Here is a 16,666-nt window from a genome sequence, read left to right on the forward strand (position 1 = left end):
GAAAAAAACCCTATTTAGAATGGCTTTTACGATACATTTTGATGAACTTGCGAACGCCGAAGACGTGAGAATTTGGTGTTTAAGGAGTCCGGGGGTCTCCCCCAGGAAAAACATTACGATTTAGAATTGTAACGACGCATTTTGATAAACGTGGGAGCCCCCGAAGGCGCGACATTTTAGTGTTTGAGGGGGTCCAAGGGTCTCCCCAGGGTAAAAATATTACGATTTAGAATTGCTGTGATGAGTTTAACGATGTATTTTAATGATTTTAAAGCGTTCATAACATGATACTATTTTATTTAAAGTTACCTGCATTTAGAAATGACAATTGTGAATTTCGTCATATCATTATGCAACTCTGCTCGATCTGAACATACCGGCTTCACACCATCGGCACATTGTTGTGTAACGCAAAATAATAATGAATTAATTGTCTTGCTAAGTCATATAAACAAATCAATCTTTTAAGAGATTAAGAGATATTTTTAAATAGTGCGAAGAATCCCTTCATTGACATTTCTAGTCTAGTTCATGTGTATTGAATTTATACTGTTAAACGTTTCAACATAATATGCATACATGAACGTTTAAGGAAATGCGCCGCGCAGCCGAAAACTGTCCAAAAGAAAGTACAAAAAATGTGCTGAAGGACCCTTTTTTCTTTCAAATGTGCAATTTTAGAATATTTCAGTCAGCGAAAATGAGGGGGGTGGGGGCAAAAAAGACATGTTTGCTCCCGTCCTGGGGAACGGGGGAGGCATTTGCCCCCGTCCTCGGGAACGGGGAGGCAATCGGTCTACAATGTATATATAAGGTACATTTTTGCTTTGAATACATAAAAATACACATAAAATTTAGATATATAGTTAGGCTGATTTTTTTAGTTAATCAGATGGGAAAAGGTTATATAACTAGTGACATGTAGGGGAATGTCCATTAGACGGATAGAGACTATAACTAGGTATATATATATAAATAGGGAATCCCATTAGACGGATAGACATTATAACTAAAGGATATACAATGTATAAGGAATGTCAAATATTGATATAATTTAATAAAAGAAATACACGTACTTACTTAGTCCGCTAAACATGCCTATGTTATTAGTTTTTTCCCCATTTTTTCCTTATAATAAACTCTATATATGAGGCAAAAAAAATTAAAACCTAATATTATTGGCAGGTTTAGCGGACTAGTACCTAATATCATGACAAATGAAAATAAAATAACGGTAGAAGCAAGTATAAAACCATATGATATAATGAAAACTCTTTTTATGGCTGCAAAAACCTGTACAGTAAAGGATTATTTACACTTAGAAACTCTTCACAAAACTTTTGCATACGTTTCAACGTTTATTAGATTTAACACAGTAAACAGGAACCTATAGTAGATAAATTTGTGTTTTCAGTCGATAGCAGATATGTCCATTACACAGATGAGATTTCGTTCGAGCGGATGTTTTGAATGTTCACGTATCGCGCACGCATGCACATAGAGATTGTTTACAGTCGCCGAAAGATAATAATATGAAATAGTGACTTGGTCGTTTCTATTTATTTTCAGTTTTTCTTCATTTTGAACAAAATGGTTATACAAACTTTTAAATTTTGTTATTAACACAAAGTACACAACTTTTGCGATAATTTTCAGTTCTATAATTCTTTTTATCTTTTATTAAATGATTTTTAACGATTTAGTCCCTTTAATAAACATTTTTAGCTTACTTCTTCAGATGGTGGGTTATTCAAATCGTCTATCGTCCGCGGTTTGTGGTCTGTCTTCCGTCCTTCCCTCCGTTGTTCCGTCCGTTAACTATTCTTGTTACCGCTATTTCTCAAAAAGTACTGAAGAGATCTGGCCCAAATTTCACATGCAGGTTCCCATAGGGCCCTAGTTGTGCATGTTGCATTTTGAGACTGATCGGTGAACAAGATGACCGACATACCACACATCTTGAATTTTTATCATTGGATTTTGTTACCGCTATTTCTTAGAAAGTGCTAAAGGGATATTTTCAAAATTCACATGCAGGTTGCTCTTAGTTGTGCAGAATGAATTTTAGGACCGATCGTTGAACAAGATGACCGAGAGGCCGCGATCTTAAATTTTGATAGTTGAGGTTTGTGCTATTTCTCAGAAAGTACTGAAGGGATCTGTCCCAAATGTCATGTGCAGGTTCTTCTTGGCCCTAATTGTGTATAAGGCAATTTGAGACCGACCGGTGACCAAGATGGCCGACAGGCCGCCATCTTGGATTTCGAGAAAAATATTATTCTATTATGGCCCTTTCCAAAGGGAATTGTTCTCCTATAGTGTTGTCTGGTGAGATATAGTCCCCTCGCCAGACAACACTATAGGAGAACTGTTCCCGAGGGAAAGGGCCATAATAGATTTAGTACGTCACATGACATTCATTATGACGTCATATATTTGGTCGCGTGCTCATTCCCGGGGGACTATACTTTGGTATAGTTCCCGTAGTCAGGTATAGTCTCCCGTAGTCAAAAAGAACAGGGAACTGTCGCAAAATAGATCATAGCTGTTATCCAATCGCATTCCTAGTAATTATCATGTGATGTACTAAACGTTAAAGGTAGGTTTCGCCCAACCAAATAAATATTTTTTTGTGAATTGCGATAAGCGGAAGAAAAGATGAAAAGATCTGGCCCAAATTTCACATGCAGGTTCCCATAGGGCCCTAGTTGTGCAAATGTGCATTTTGAATGACGGTGAACAAGATGACCTTGACATATTACGGTGTCATCTTGAATTATGCAAATGATCATGGATTTTGTTACGCTATTTCGCAAAAAGTGCTAAAGGGATATGTTTCGCAAAATTAAACAAAAGGTTGAACGAAAAGTTGTGTGCAGAATGAAAAAAGGATATCTGAATCGTTGAACAAAGATGAAATTATAATGGATTCGGATAACCCTAGGATTTCTATAGGGAATTGAGAGGTGGCTATTTAGCAATAGAAAGAAACTGAAGGGATCTGTCCCAAGCGGTCATTGCCGGTTATTCTGTTGGGAATTGTGTATAAGGCAATTTGAGACCGACGTGGGGACCAAGATGGCAACACATATGCCAGCGCACAAACAGCCGCAGACTAACTACATGTATATTTGGTGTACAAAGTTAGCGAGCGTATGTAAGTAACATGAAGTGTTTTAGATTATATGATATGTATAAACAGTCCCTCGCACTTCGATTTGTTGTTGTTGTTTTTTAACTAAACATGCCGTGGCAAGACTGTCACTTCTATCTGACATTTTGTTGCACGCATCCGTTTGTTGCTGCGGCCTCGTTTTGGAAAAAATACGTCATGTTCTATGTAAAGCTTGACTTCGCTCTATTTTAGAGGAGTATTTTCCTGGTCAAGCTAGGCAACTGACCACCCATATTGTTCGCTGTATGCATTGAAAATGATCTGAAGATTATATCTATGTATAGGATAAATTTCAATTTCGTAGTCTTTATATTTCATTGGGCGAAACCTACCTTTAATAGATATTTCTCTCTATACATGGATATGTTATCTATAATATATCATCTTTGATATAATCAAATATCTATAGTAATGTACATTTGTTGATTGAGTTTGAGGTTAACATATGTAAAACTAGAGGACCAAACTGTTACCTAGTTTCTCCCATTGTAATTCTAATTAGATGAACAAAGGAAAATTTTAAAAAAAAATCAGATACATAAAGAGGATAAGAAGATACACAAAGCGAATGAAACCCTTTAAACCACAGGGAATTGTAACGTAGGTTGTGAGATAGTCTGTTGTGTATACATTGTACTATGCCTATATACTATATAGTATATAGGCCTAGTACACATGTAAACACAACAGAATAGTATATAGGCCTAGTACACATGTAAACACAACAGACTTTCTCACAACCTACGTTACAAGTCCCTGTGCTTTACTTGAACCGTGACTGTGAGTATTCATACAGGTACATTGTGAATCATACATAACTTAGTTGATAAAGGTATGGGTGTCGTAATCAATGATAAATTAACGTTGGGTCTAAGTGGTATCAGAGTAAGAAAAATAGCAATTACATAAAGTATAGATACAGCTTGATTTCACTCGTGAAGTATCTTACCTAATACACCACGCCACACCGATAACAAGTACAGTTGAATGTATTAGGGATACTATAAACTGAAACGTTGCTATAACTCTAGCTAAAAGTGTGTGGTTTTGATATATCAACATACCTGTTCGAATGTGCGAAATCCTCGTCTACTGCATCCTCGATACTCCAGGGCTTCCGATCACTTACGATCTCTACACCCCTGGACTATCTCATAGTGAAATTGAAGGCAGCTCAGCGGAAAACATTTGACCAATCACAGGCTAGCAAATATTTCATTTGAAGACTACAGAGAGAGCAACGCCTAACATCAAAGCCACACAGAGTTAACCACAGTGAACCGTTATACGGCTCTTTTGATGTACATCAAATGACTAAGTTACCTGTTCTATTCTGTTGCCTCCAGTTTTACTATGAGATAGTCCAGGGGTGTAGAGATCGTAAGTGATCGGAAGCCCTGGAGTATCGAGGATGCGTCTACTGTGAAATAATAAAACTTCAAGTTTCCTAGATAGAACACTACAAATGTTGTCAAACATTATATTTTTTTTATATATGTGCTCGGTGATTCGTTTGTGAGTAAAACCCTATGCAAGTTAATTTAAGTCAACGATATCTTTAATTAAAGAATAAAGATATAATCTTGTGCTGTAAGTCAGTTAAGACTCGGTTACTATACGGAAGTATATATATGTTTTTTTTATTCTCCATACATCCACACACTTCGAATAAATTGTTTGAAGCATGGGAGGTAACTCTTATTTATTATTTTGACATCACTCAGTGCCACCGAGAATATTTTATTTCACGGATATGTTCGGTATTATAAAAATCATATTTGAATATTTACAGGCAGTGGTGAATTGATAGTATAAACCCCGTTGATTTCAACCAAAGGCTACTCAACTTTATTTCTCGATAGGTTGAGTATGTCACGCGTAATTTGGAGCCGCGCGGATGAATTTATGATGGTCCAAATCAGAAACTTTTGGTGTTTTCAGTACCGAACGTACGTTCGATGAACATGTACATGTATCAAAAAAGGTTTGAACACATATACATGTACGTGTGTAAATACAAATGAAGAAAAGTTACATTGTTTATGTTACTACCGTGCTTCTTTGAGAAATGTTTCCGTATGTATGATAAATATGCACATTCCGATGACGTCGCAATGTTTACATGTTGTGTGTCGATGAGTCTGTGTTGTTCGCTACAACATGTAGATCTACATCCTATTTGTATTTTTAACATCTTTGGTTGTGCGCAAATGGAAATGATATGTCAGGACAACATCAGTCTTTGAGTGGGATTTTTTCTGAAAACCCCCCCAGATATATGCTTCATTAGACGGAACTCATTTTATTTGTATGTTCATTGATAAATTGATAAATGCATTTTTGTTCACCTCGGGGGACAGACAAATCTACTGTGAATCGGTAAGAATCGGTAAGAGTAGGCCTTGCATACACAATGTACGTTTTGGCACAGGGACCTGGCACGAAAATTTTTAACCAACAGTATACATATACACTGTATATATATGTTATAGTATCAAGGGTATGAACTCGAGAAAAACGGACTTATTTTCTTAAAACCGTGATTAATTTAATAAATGGGTTCTATACAACATTGACGGATATCTTACCTTAAAGAGAAATAATTTATCTTTCCATTGAGTGCTTGATGAACAAAATTGGCCAAGTATTGACGAAGTTATGGCTTGATATATCGGGAAATTTACGAAAAATATGCTAGGTGGACATTTCCCTGTCCGGTCGAAATGTCGTCTCGGCTCTAATGGGTACTTCAAAAACCAAGCCAAAATCACAAAATCTACGCTTGTGGTGGTAAACAGTACCCATAACTGTGTTCATCCAAAATATCCTTTGGAGGTGTCATGACCCGTACTTTGTAGAAACTACATTAAAACATCGTGTAGCTCACTTACTTTAACCGTCACCGCCATGTTCATTTTTCTCTCGGAACGCTTCTCGACTTTACATATTGTGACTACATTATGCAAATTATGTAATGTTGTGCATTTGGGTAAACTCGAGAAGCATTCCGAAGAACACAAATGAACATGGCGGTGACGGTTAAAGTAAGTGAGCTACACGATGTTTAAATGGAGTTTCTACAAAGTACGGGTCATAACACCTCCAAAGGAGATTGCGGATGAACACAGTTATGGGTACTGTTTACCACCACAAGCGTAGATTTTGTGATTATGGCTTGGTTTTTGAGGTGCCCATTAGAGCCGAGACGACATTTCGACCGGACAGGGAAATGTCTACCGAGCATATTTTTCGTAAATTTCCCGATTCATCAAGTCATAACTTCGTCAATACTTGGCCAATTTTTGTTCATCAATCACTCAATGGAAAGATAAATTATTTCTCTTTAAGGTAAGATATCCGTCAATGTTGTATAGAACCAATTTATTTAAATAATCACGGGTTTAAACAAATAGGTCCGTTTTCCTCGACCGCCGAGTTCATACCCTTGATACTATAATATGTAAATATGTATACTGTTAGTTTAAAAAAATCGTGCCATGTCCCTGTGCGTTTGGGTGTTTCGAAATATCAGTGAAACGGAATCTTTATAATACTTGTAATAGATATCTCTAATATTTATTGAGGTGTTTAAACAACAATATAAATATAAGCTAACATTTTGAGAGCGGTAAACGTTTACAGTAGTGGGCCTACCTGTGTTTGTACATGTTCCTCGAAACTACGTCCGATACATTTGACAATCTCCAAAATCCGGAAATAATGACATGGAACTATGTAAACATCCGTGTATTCAAGTAATTTCAAATGTGAACTGATTAAGTAGAACTCAAGTGATCACAACATTGAAGAAACTCTGTTTGTCACACCTTGACACAGGCGGTTTGAGTCGGACGCCACGTCACAACTACATTAAATAAATATGTAATCATACGAAGCAAAAGATTAAAACCAAACTACTTTGCACCATGGTGTTTTTTATCAACAGATAAATAAAACGATTTATAGTTCCATACCGGAAAACCCTAGATATATGCTTCATCAGACGGAACTTGTTTTATTTGTATGTTCATTAATAAATTGGCGGGAATATCCGACACTTCGAGTGGCTGTTCCAAATGCCTGTCGAAACCAAACGATATAATTCAATTTTAGTCTTATAAATGATATAAACACTATTAAGGGTGAATTTTGAGCTATGAAAATAATAGTTATTATACCTTTGCTTCTTTTTCACTATTTAAAGAGTAGAGAATATAAATGCTATTCAAATCCAGTCTTTTAAAACCACTATTTACCGGGTAAATAGTCATTCGAACTATTTACCTGAAAATGAGCTATTTACCTGCATTCAAATTTTCGCGGACTTTTGCTTAATCATAAATTTGATTGGATAACGCATTGGGAGTACTTAATTCGGAACTTCTCTGACTGTATCTCATTCCCAACGAAAAAATCACAAAACGCTTAGGTGATCTAGATTTGACGCTGCAGACGACAACTTGTTTACACAACACGGCCTCCAGATTCGACGATCCCTACGAGGAATCTTTCGAAAAATTGTTGACCGATAGGGACAGTGGAAATACACAGCCGTTCATATTTTAAAGGACTACGTACGAGAAAATTCACTGGGCACTATCGATGACATGGAATGTGGAACAAGTGAAAAATATCAACAGGTTATATGTTATAGCATTTTTCTCAATGGTATAATAAAACACTTATTGAATGGGTTTATTCGGGAAATATCACTTTTATTGTCCCCCTTGACACAACTATTTCCCTCGGCTTCGCCTCGGGAAATATTTTATGTCTCGGGGGACAATAAAAGTGCTATTTCCCTCATTACCCATTCAATAACTGTATATTATTCCCTGGTCGAAACATCGACTGATTATTCGTATTATTAAATGGATCAGAGCTATCGAGGCTCAGAAACAATAGATATACTTTTATCTGTGTGTCATTTTTGTATTGCAACTGTATTGAAATACGTTCAGTTGGTAGTTGTGCATAATCGCAGTTTAGATAAGTGCAGATTAATAAATCAATACTGATCGAGTTTAATTTCACATGACTATTTGGCACCCATTAGCTATTGACTGCAAACGAAAATAATGGTCACTAGATCCAACATTTTTAGTCATGAATTTTGTTTTGATTATGAATCAACATTTCATCGCGACAATAAGACAAGCATTTACTGATTAATATCGTAGTAATTGATAGGTTACAAGATTAATTCATAAACTGCAGATTGAGATCGTTAGTTACATAGTTGGGCAACTGCAAATGTAATATGTTAAGCTAAAGACACTGGAGGAAGTTGTTTAAAGCTCTTTTGTTCCCGAGAAATCAAAAGGCATGTCAAGTAAACTTGAACGGATTTGAATTATAGTGGCTAGATAGTTCAAGGTTAATTAGTACCAATGAAGAAATGTTAAAAGTAAATTACATAAGTATCGACAATAACTTACATCATAAATGGTAATTTAACAATAGAAGATTAAGAACGGTAGACACACAGGTGAAGGTGAATGGATTATGAAGGCAAGTCGTTGAGCTATGTAAATATCTCACGAACAAAGATATTATCAAGGTAAACTTTTGAATAATTGGCATAACCATTATCATTGCCAATCACTCCATCATTAAATAAAATGCAAATCTTAAGGCACCTTATTGACTCATGGTTTAGTTATCATCAAGGTTAATTTCAGAATCATGGATATTGGTATCATTTAGTCAACTTATTGAATCATGGACACGAATTATACCAGGATAAAACTATTTCATCATAGATCAAAGAAGTAAGAAAAATATTTAGAAAACGGACATATCTATTGTAAGATAAAATCTGAAAATGGTCAAAAGACATGGACAAAGGTATCACGATGGCAATTTATTGAACCATGGAACAAAGGCACAAGATAAGAAGTGTGAATGTGGAATTCAAAATTCATTTTCCTTGATATCCGTGATATAGCAATTATTGGCCTTTTGATTCATTTATAAAATTTATTATTTTAGATAGATATTAGTAATATGTACTTCTTGGCAATGCCCTGTGTCTTTATATAATTTGGGGATTTCCCCTTTAGATAATTCATCCTTGATAACGAATCATTTTATGGATGTAAGATTTTATGTGAATATCATTTTAGATAGTTATTGGTAACATGTACCGTATTCTACCCAAAAAGGGTCCCTCCCCTTTTTGAGGTCTCATTTCAATGCCCAGGTATAAGACCAAAACTATAAAAAACTGTATGGGTTTGCATTAATTTCATCTTATTAAGCACCTTTTCATTTTTTTAACACCCTGTGCACTTATTGGGTCAAATACGGTACTTTTTGGCAATGTCCTGTGTCTTTCTATAATTTGGGGATTTTACGCTATAGATAATTTCTCCTAAATACTAATCATTTTATGGACGTAAACCAGGGTCAATAGTAATACATTACACTTGCTATGCTTGTTCTTCACTATACGCAAGTACTAGCTGATTTTGTTTACCATAACTGCATGGTAACATTGAACTTTGAACTTCCGTATGAAAATGTTCTATGCAACGTAAAGGGGCTACTTTTTTAATAGACACACATGGCTTTGTTTACATTTTGACACAACATTAAGTATATATTGTTGTTTTTCATAGAATTTTGGAAAAATATAAACATTATATATATATATATGTATTATATTTATATATGATACAAACATATTTTAAATTACCAATGTATAAAGAAACGGGGGGAAAACCGACCGGGGCGACATGCAGTGCTTTCATTTTTGTTAAAAATGATGAATGTCAAATGTAAACATTACCTCTGTGTTCGACCTACGATCGAGTCTTTGGGGTGGACGAGCGTGAGACCTGACAGAGGTCAGTTATAAATATATCCTCTTGTCGATCGTTGTTCTTTGAGAATTTAATCATATGTATTATAAAACATGCACCGCTAGCTATATATATAGTAATACACGTGTTTACAGTTATAAAATACGTCACCACAAATACATTGTATCCATCGAACACAAGTGAAATTGTTCCACCTATCGATGGCGACGGATCTAAGCGTGGATTATATAATCACATGGCACCCAAGGATCTAATATCGTCAAGTCAGACGACAATCTCAAACACATTGAGCTACTTGAAATATTAATAATTAATAAATTATCATTCCATTATATATATCATTGATTCCATATATTTTCACTTTAAATATATACCTATTTATCAAAAAAGATGTTCGATATGCAGTCATCATGGATTCTGATAATGTATAAGCTTGTTATCGCTATTTCTAAGAAAGTAATGAAGGGATCCGTCTCGAACATCATACGTAGACTTTCCTTGTACCCTTGTTATGCACGCCTGATGGCCAACAGGCAGCCATCTTGAATTTTGATAGATAGATAACGCCATTTCGAGGAAAGTACTGAAGTGAAGGAATCGATCTAAATGTAGACACTTCTACAGCCTCAGTTATACATGTTGTATATGTATTTTGAAATTGACCCATTAACAAGATGGCCGACACAAAGCCACCTTTGATTTTGTCTATCTGGTAATATTGATGCTAACCAGTATATTTATCATTTCTTAAATTCCAAAGGAATAAAAATATATAATATCAATTTACACCTCTATATGGTGTTTTCATAAGCGATTTTATCTAATTATGGATTTAGAACATATAAAATAGGAAAAATTGGTGATCATCCATCAAATGGTGGGTGGGATACTATCACCAACCAGTCATTTGTGCCAACCAGTCATTTGTTGGATACTATCACCAACCAGTCATTTGTTGGATACCACCAACCAGTCATTTGTTGGTCATTGTTGGATACTATCACCAACCAGTCATTTGTTGGATACTATCACCAACCAGTCATTTGTTGGATACATTGTTTCATGTTCTATTTACGCCTGTTAACTTCATGTAAACCTTATTTATCATAACTAAACAATTAAACCGGCCACTATGCCACCACTACTTGTTGAATAGTACAAAGTAAAAAAATCAATTGAACTAATTCATGGCAATAAATTATTGCATGACAAGTTATATTTACAATATGAATTCGACTGGTTGTCAACCAACTTAGGGTATGGACCTTTTTTCTGCCCCTGTAATATTCCTCCCATCCCCACCCACCCAAAAGAAAAAAAAACAAAGTCTCATGGATAATTGATCAGCTTGGAGATGTTTATTTTGTCAAAAGCTTAATTAAACTTGCACTGTGACAAGAATCTTAATCATTTTGAAATATTTAAAGTCAAAGAAATATAATATGACATGCATGTATTAACATACATTAATTAAAAACCATTTTTACCATTCAGGGTCAAAGGTGATATAGATTGTCCAGGTTAATGTTTATTTGCATATTATGACGTTTTGCAACTTCTGATTTATCACGCATGCAGGCTGTCTTACTCTGGGTAAGACAGAGAAATCTTATCCGCTCCGGAAGTGCAGATATCTTTGTCCGATTGGGTAGAAATACATTTCCATAAATGAAACTAACATTTTAATGGAACTGTATTACAGTATATCACTCAAACATATCAACATATAGATTTTTTTTTAAAAAGAATTATTTTCGTGTGATTAAATTTCGTGTAAATTAAATCGACACAAAAATATATAATTTAAAATGACACAAATTTACCGTATCGCCGGTTATATTTGTGGGCAAAAAATTTTCGGGAACTGGACTACAACAAAAGAATGCGAGCGGTTTTAAGTTCGAGATTTTGCTTTCAGGATATATACTTTCAATCTATTTCTGAATATTTTGAGGCAGACATTATCGCTACCAAAGCAATGTCCAGCGAAATTTCGAAAAAAAACCTTTTCAAAATCACTATCTCAATTAATTACATTTACAACAATATAATTAATTTAAATATCTACTATACTAAATATCGATAATTTAAAATCCGAACATGTACAATCAAGGCTACAAATAGTACATATACATTTTTTTTATTTAATATAAATCATTTAATTAAAGCAAATTGAACACAAACACGAAGTAATGAGAAATATTTGCTTTCTGTCCATTCACCTGTTTGGCGCAATTACGGTTTGATAAACAAGCACTAATACATATTGAAGACAAACTGTCATTAAGTTGGGACATAAGAATTTATTATATCAAATATTTTTTCAGTGATTGTCGCCATCTGGATGTATATATATGTATTACTGGGACATATACATGTGGCGATATTACAGTAATATGTGTAATCACATTGTCATACAGTATATATACACTAGTTACAATTTTAACAAGACTTCACTTCAGATCCTGAGTGATTGAGCCAAAACTGTTTGACTAACGTTATCACAAGTTACTTGTATTTGATTATCTTCATCCTGTTGTCCCTGTGTCCTATCCAGAGGGTACCGTCATCATGTAGACTGATACACCATGGCATTTCTCCATCAGATGCATAAATAGTTCTCAGAAGCCCCCCAGTATCCCCATCAATAAGTAGTACTGATTTGGTGACAAACTCTGTTAGAAGGACATTACCAGCTCCATCAAAGCAAACATCGTACGGGTAAAATTTGGATAACTGACTAGATTGTACGCTTGATTTGGCTGCGGTTATGTTTGTGCAGCGAAATTTGAGGTTTAGGTGTTTATCCATCACGATGACGGAGGGTTGTTTATTTTCCTTCATGCCTGCGATGTAATCGTCGAAAACTACACCATCATTGTCTACTACAGCTATGTCACCAGTAGAGGGACAGGACGCCATGTGATGAGGCCAGACTGCCGCCTGTCGATAAGGTCTACCAGCACCATCTGACACCACCCGGCCGTCTGTAGTGTACAGTTGTATTCCTCCCTTCATCCCCACTACCACCATGTCGTCACTGGTGACACACAGACTAACTGGTATGTTGTTAACCTTAAAGCGTGTAACAATATTCTTCTCCCCCGTCACTTCTCGGATGCTTTGGTCCTCAAACAGACAAAACCACAGCCTACCCGTGGTAGGTGAAACGGAGATACGTTGGATTTTGACCTCACAATCGACCTTTTCTTTTACATCACCTTTCACATCCACTCGGCACACGTTTTCACTGTTCCAATATGAAAGCCACGCCTGGTCACTTGTGAGACATGATTTACAGGTATCATATGCGAATGGTGTCTTAAACAGGGCTTCAGTTTTCGGAAGATATTTATATGTATGTGACTGATCGTCCCCATCAACCAGAATTTTGCCAAGCATGCGTTCCAATATTTCAGGGGATACTTTTCCTGGTTTGAACTCCGGCCCCGGGAGCCTCGTTAGGTAAGGTGTGACATTGGTGGGGTTATTCCGTATCTCCCGCGCTAATGACGTAACGTCAACTGTTGTACCAGACATCAGTGTTTCTTGGCATCTGTACAGTTTGGGTTTCAGTTCTTTCTTCAAATGTGTCTTCAATGCATCAATGTTTTTCTCAGAAATGCTCTTATTAATTTTGTCTAGTTCAGCGCACATTTTCACAAGAAAGTCCACTGCAGTATCTATGCTGTCTTTCATCTCCTTTCCCTGACGCTTAATGTCGCCGATCAATTTCTGATATCCCTCAGTATTTGTTTCAAATTCACGGATATCCTCCTCGACTTTTGGAATTTCACTTTTGGAAAGCTTGTCGACATAATACTGGATCTCACGTTTCTGAGTTTCTATATATATTCAGTAAGTTTACCCAGAGAATGACCATTATGATCGTCGGTGACACAGTCCATACACACGACCTGGTCATCACACGATTTACACACATATACAAACCCCATCCTCTCATGTCGGGTACACCCCGGGACTGGTGTCTGGGCAGCCATGTTTCCTGTGTAATATGGCGGACGACAATACCTGGTAATCAGCAGACGTCTTCCGAGAAAATGATATCATGATACTTTTTTATAGTTGTTTGTTTGAATCATATCAATATACAGGGCGACCGATAATTCTTGTACATACATGTATAGATATAGTTTGGCTTCACCCGTGCAGTTTATTACCTAACTTTAATACACATTTAGAAGCCACACCGATAACCAGTGCTCTCCTTTTCAGTATTTAGTTTAACAATATATATACACACAAATACATTTGAAGCTAGAAATGGAACACAAGGCAACATGACACTACTCAAATTGGTACACTACCCAAAATGGTACCCATTCAATACACTTAAGCATTGATGTCACTATTTTTTAATTTTATCGGGGTATGAAAAAAAAATTGTTTGCAAACTGTGTGAATCCGCGTAGCGGATTCTCACATAAGTTTTGCAAACAATTTTTTTAATTTTATCGGGGTATGAAAAAAAAAATTGTTTGCAAACTGTGTGAATCCGCGTAGCGGATTCTCACATAAGTTTGCAAACAATTTTTTTTCATACCCCGATAAAATTAAAAAATAGTGACATCAATACTTATAATTAATTTTATACTCTATTTGATAAAATGAAGTATGTTTAAATGTAACATATAGTGCCCAAAATCGGTATTTCGCGCCATTCGAATACATATGGTATGCAAAAAAATAGCAGAATTTCTAGTTTACAATCTACACAATGGGTGTCGTAATCTACGATAAATAAACAGGGGCGTAGGAAGATGAAACTTAATGTGGGGCAAAGGTCCTCAATATCGTTTTTTAGAATGAAGTACGGATGAAAAATGCATTGGAGGACCCTTTTTTCTTTCAAATATGCATTTTTAGAACATTTCAGTCGGCGAAAATGGGGGGCAAAAAGACATGTTTGCCCCCCGCTTCCTACGCCCCTGTTTAGAATAAGTTTGACTTCACTCATGCAGTATCTTACCTACTACACCACACCGATGAAGTATTAGTGATACTTTAAACTGAAATGTTGCTATAACTCTAGCTGAAAGTGTGTTGTTTTGATATATCAAGATACCTGTTCGATTGATAAAACAACCTATACAAGTTAATTTAAGTCAACAAGATGTTTAATTAAAGAATAGATATATAATCTAGTGCTTTAACTGCAAGTTTGAATTCTGTTAAGAATCGCGTACAATATATACGGATGGATGTTTTTTATTCTCCATACATCACTGGGAATTTGACAGGTCGGCATTCACACTCTCAGAATAAATTGTTCGAAGCATGGGTTTGGTTTGTTTAGTTTTACGTCCTATTAACAGTCAGGGTCATGTAATGACGTGCCAGGTTTGTTGGAGGAGAAAGCCGGAGTACCCGGAGAAAATCCACCGGCCAGCGGTCAGTACCTGGCAACTGCCCCACATGGGATTCGAACCCGCATCCCAGAGGTGGAGGGCTCGTGGTAATATGTCGGGACATCTTAACCATTCGGCCACCGCGGCCCCTTCGAATTTGACAGGTCGGCATTCACACTCTCAGAATAAATTGTTCGAAGCATGGGAGATAACTCTTATTCATTTAAGCACCAGTTGATTTTGACATCACTCAGTGCTACCGAGAATATTTTCAATCACGGATATGTTCGGTATTATATTTAAATATACCGTATATTTATTTCCGAGTTGTTGATGTTTTCGAGATTTCACTGGACATCGCTATGATTACGAAAAATGATAAGAAATGTTTGACTGGTATCTACACTAAAAGTCAGTGGGCGAATATTTAAAATCGCTGAAATTTAAATTTTCTCCTTTGACTTCAAATCGCGAAAAAATATCCTTGTATACAACCGGCTTTTTAGTATGGATATTTTCTCTGTAGATCGCCTTGGATTCCTATAGTACCACTAAGGTGATCATATATTTAAATAAAGTTTGTGTTCATATTAAACTTGGAAATATGATAGCTCTTATAAAGCAATTATGACATATTATCCGCGTTGTGTTATACAAAATATTTCACGGTGATATCTTCTAAAACATATGTATGAAGAATGTTTGTGGAAATATATGTTTATTCTGCAACACTTAGCTATTTCAAAATAAATGTAAGATAATCATTTTAGGAGATATTATACAATAAAGTTACGGTACCATTGCATTATATGAAAACTTGAATAAAAAACTTAAAAATATGCTTTTAACGTGCATTTTAATTGGCTGTAAACTTTAATGAATCATCATATGAAGGCTATTTGAAACGTCGCTTCTGATTGGCCAATGTATCAGCGTAATGATTTAAAAGAAAGAAGTGTTCCAAAATCAATTTGGAATTTTAAGTAGATGATCTATAGTAGATCAAACTATAGGGATTGGTGATTGTTGATGTGATGTACATTTATTTAGAGTACACTAAGATTTTAAGTTATATGTCCATAATATAAAAACTTCTTTCAACTTAATTCTGAAATATAAATATTGTAATCGATACATTTTACAATGTATATGTTCATGAGATATTCGATTAATTGTAACAAATAAGATACTCTGTTGCACACCATATGAATCAAGCATTGACCAAGTAGGATATATCTGATGTTTTAAAGATTTATTTATCATAGCAAGATCTTATGCCTAGTGATATGTATTTCTCA

General features: G+C 35.5%; 1 protein-coding gene and 1 pseudogene across 1 annotated transcript in view; both read right to left on the bottom strand.

Annotated features, from left to right (window-relative positions):
• LOC138317395 (small ribosomal subunit protein eS19) overlaps nucleotides 1–16,666 on the bottom strand; it is a 332,587-nt gene that overhangs the window by 152,046 nt on the left and 163,875 nt on the right. The window lies entirely within an intron of this gene.
• Nucleotides 11,334–14,039, bottom strand: LOC138317383 (uncharacterized; annotated as a pseudogene).

The sequence above is a fragment of the Argopecten irradians genome, chromosome 3 (genome assembly GCF_041381155.1).
Source record: "Argopecten irradians isolate NY chromosome 3, Ai_NY, whole genome shotgun sequence".
In the NCBI taxonomy this organism is placed as follows: Eukaryota; Metazoa; Mollusca; class Bivalvia; order Pectinida; family Pectinidae; genus Argopecten; species Argopecten irradians.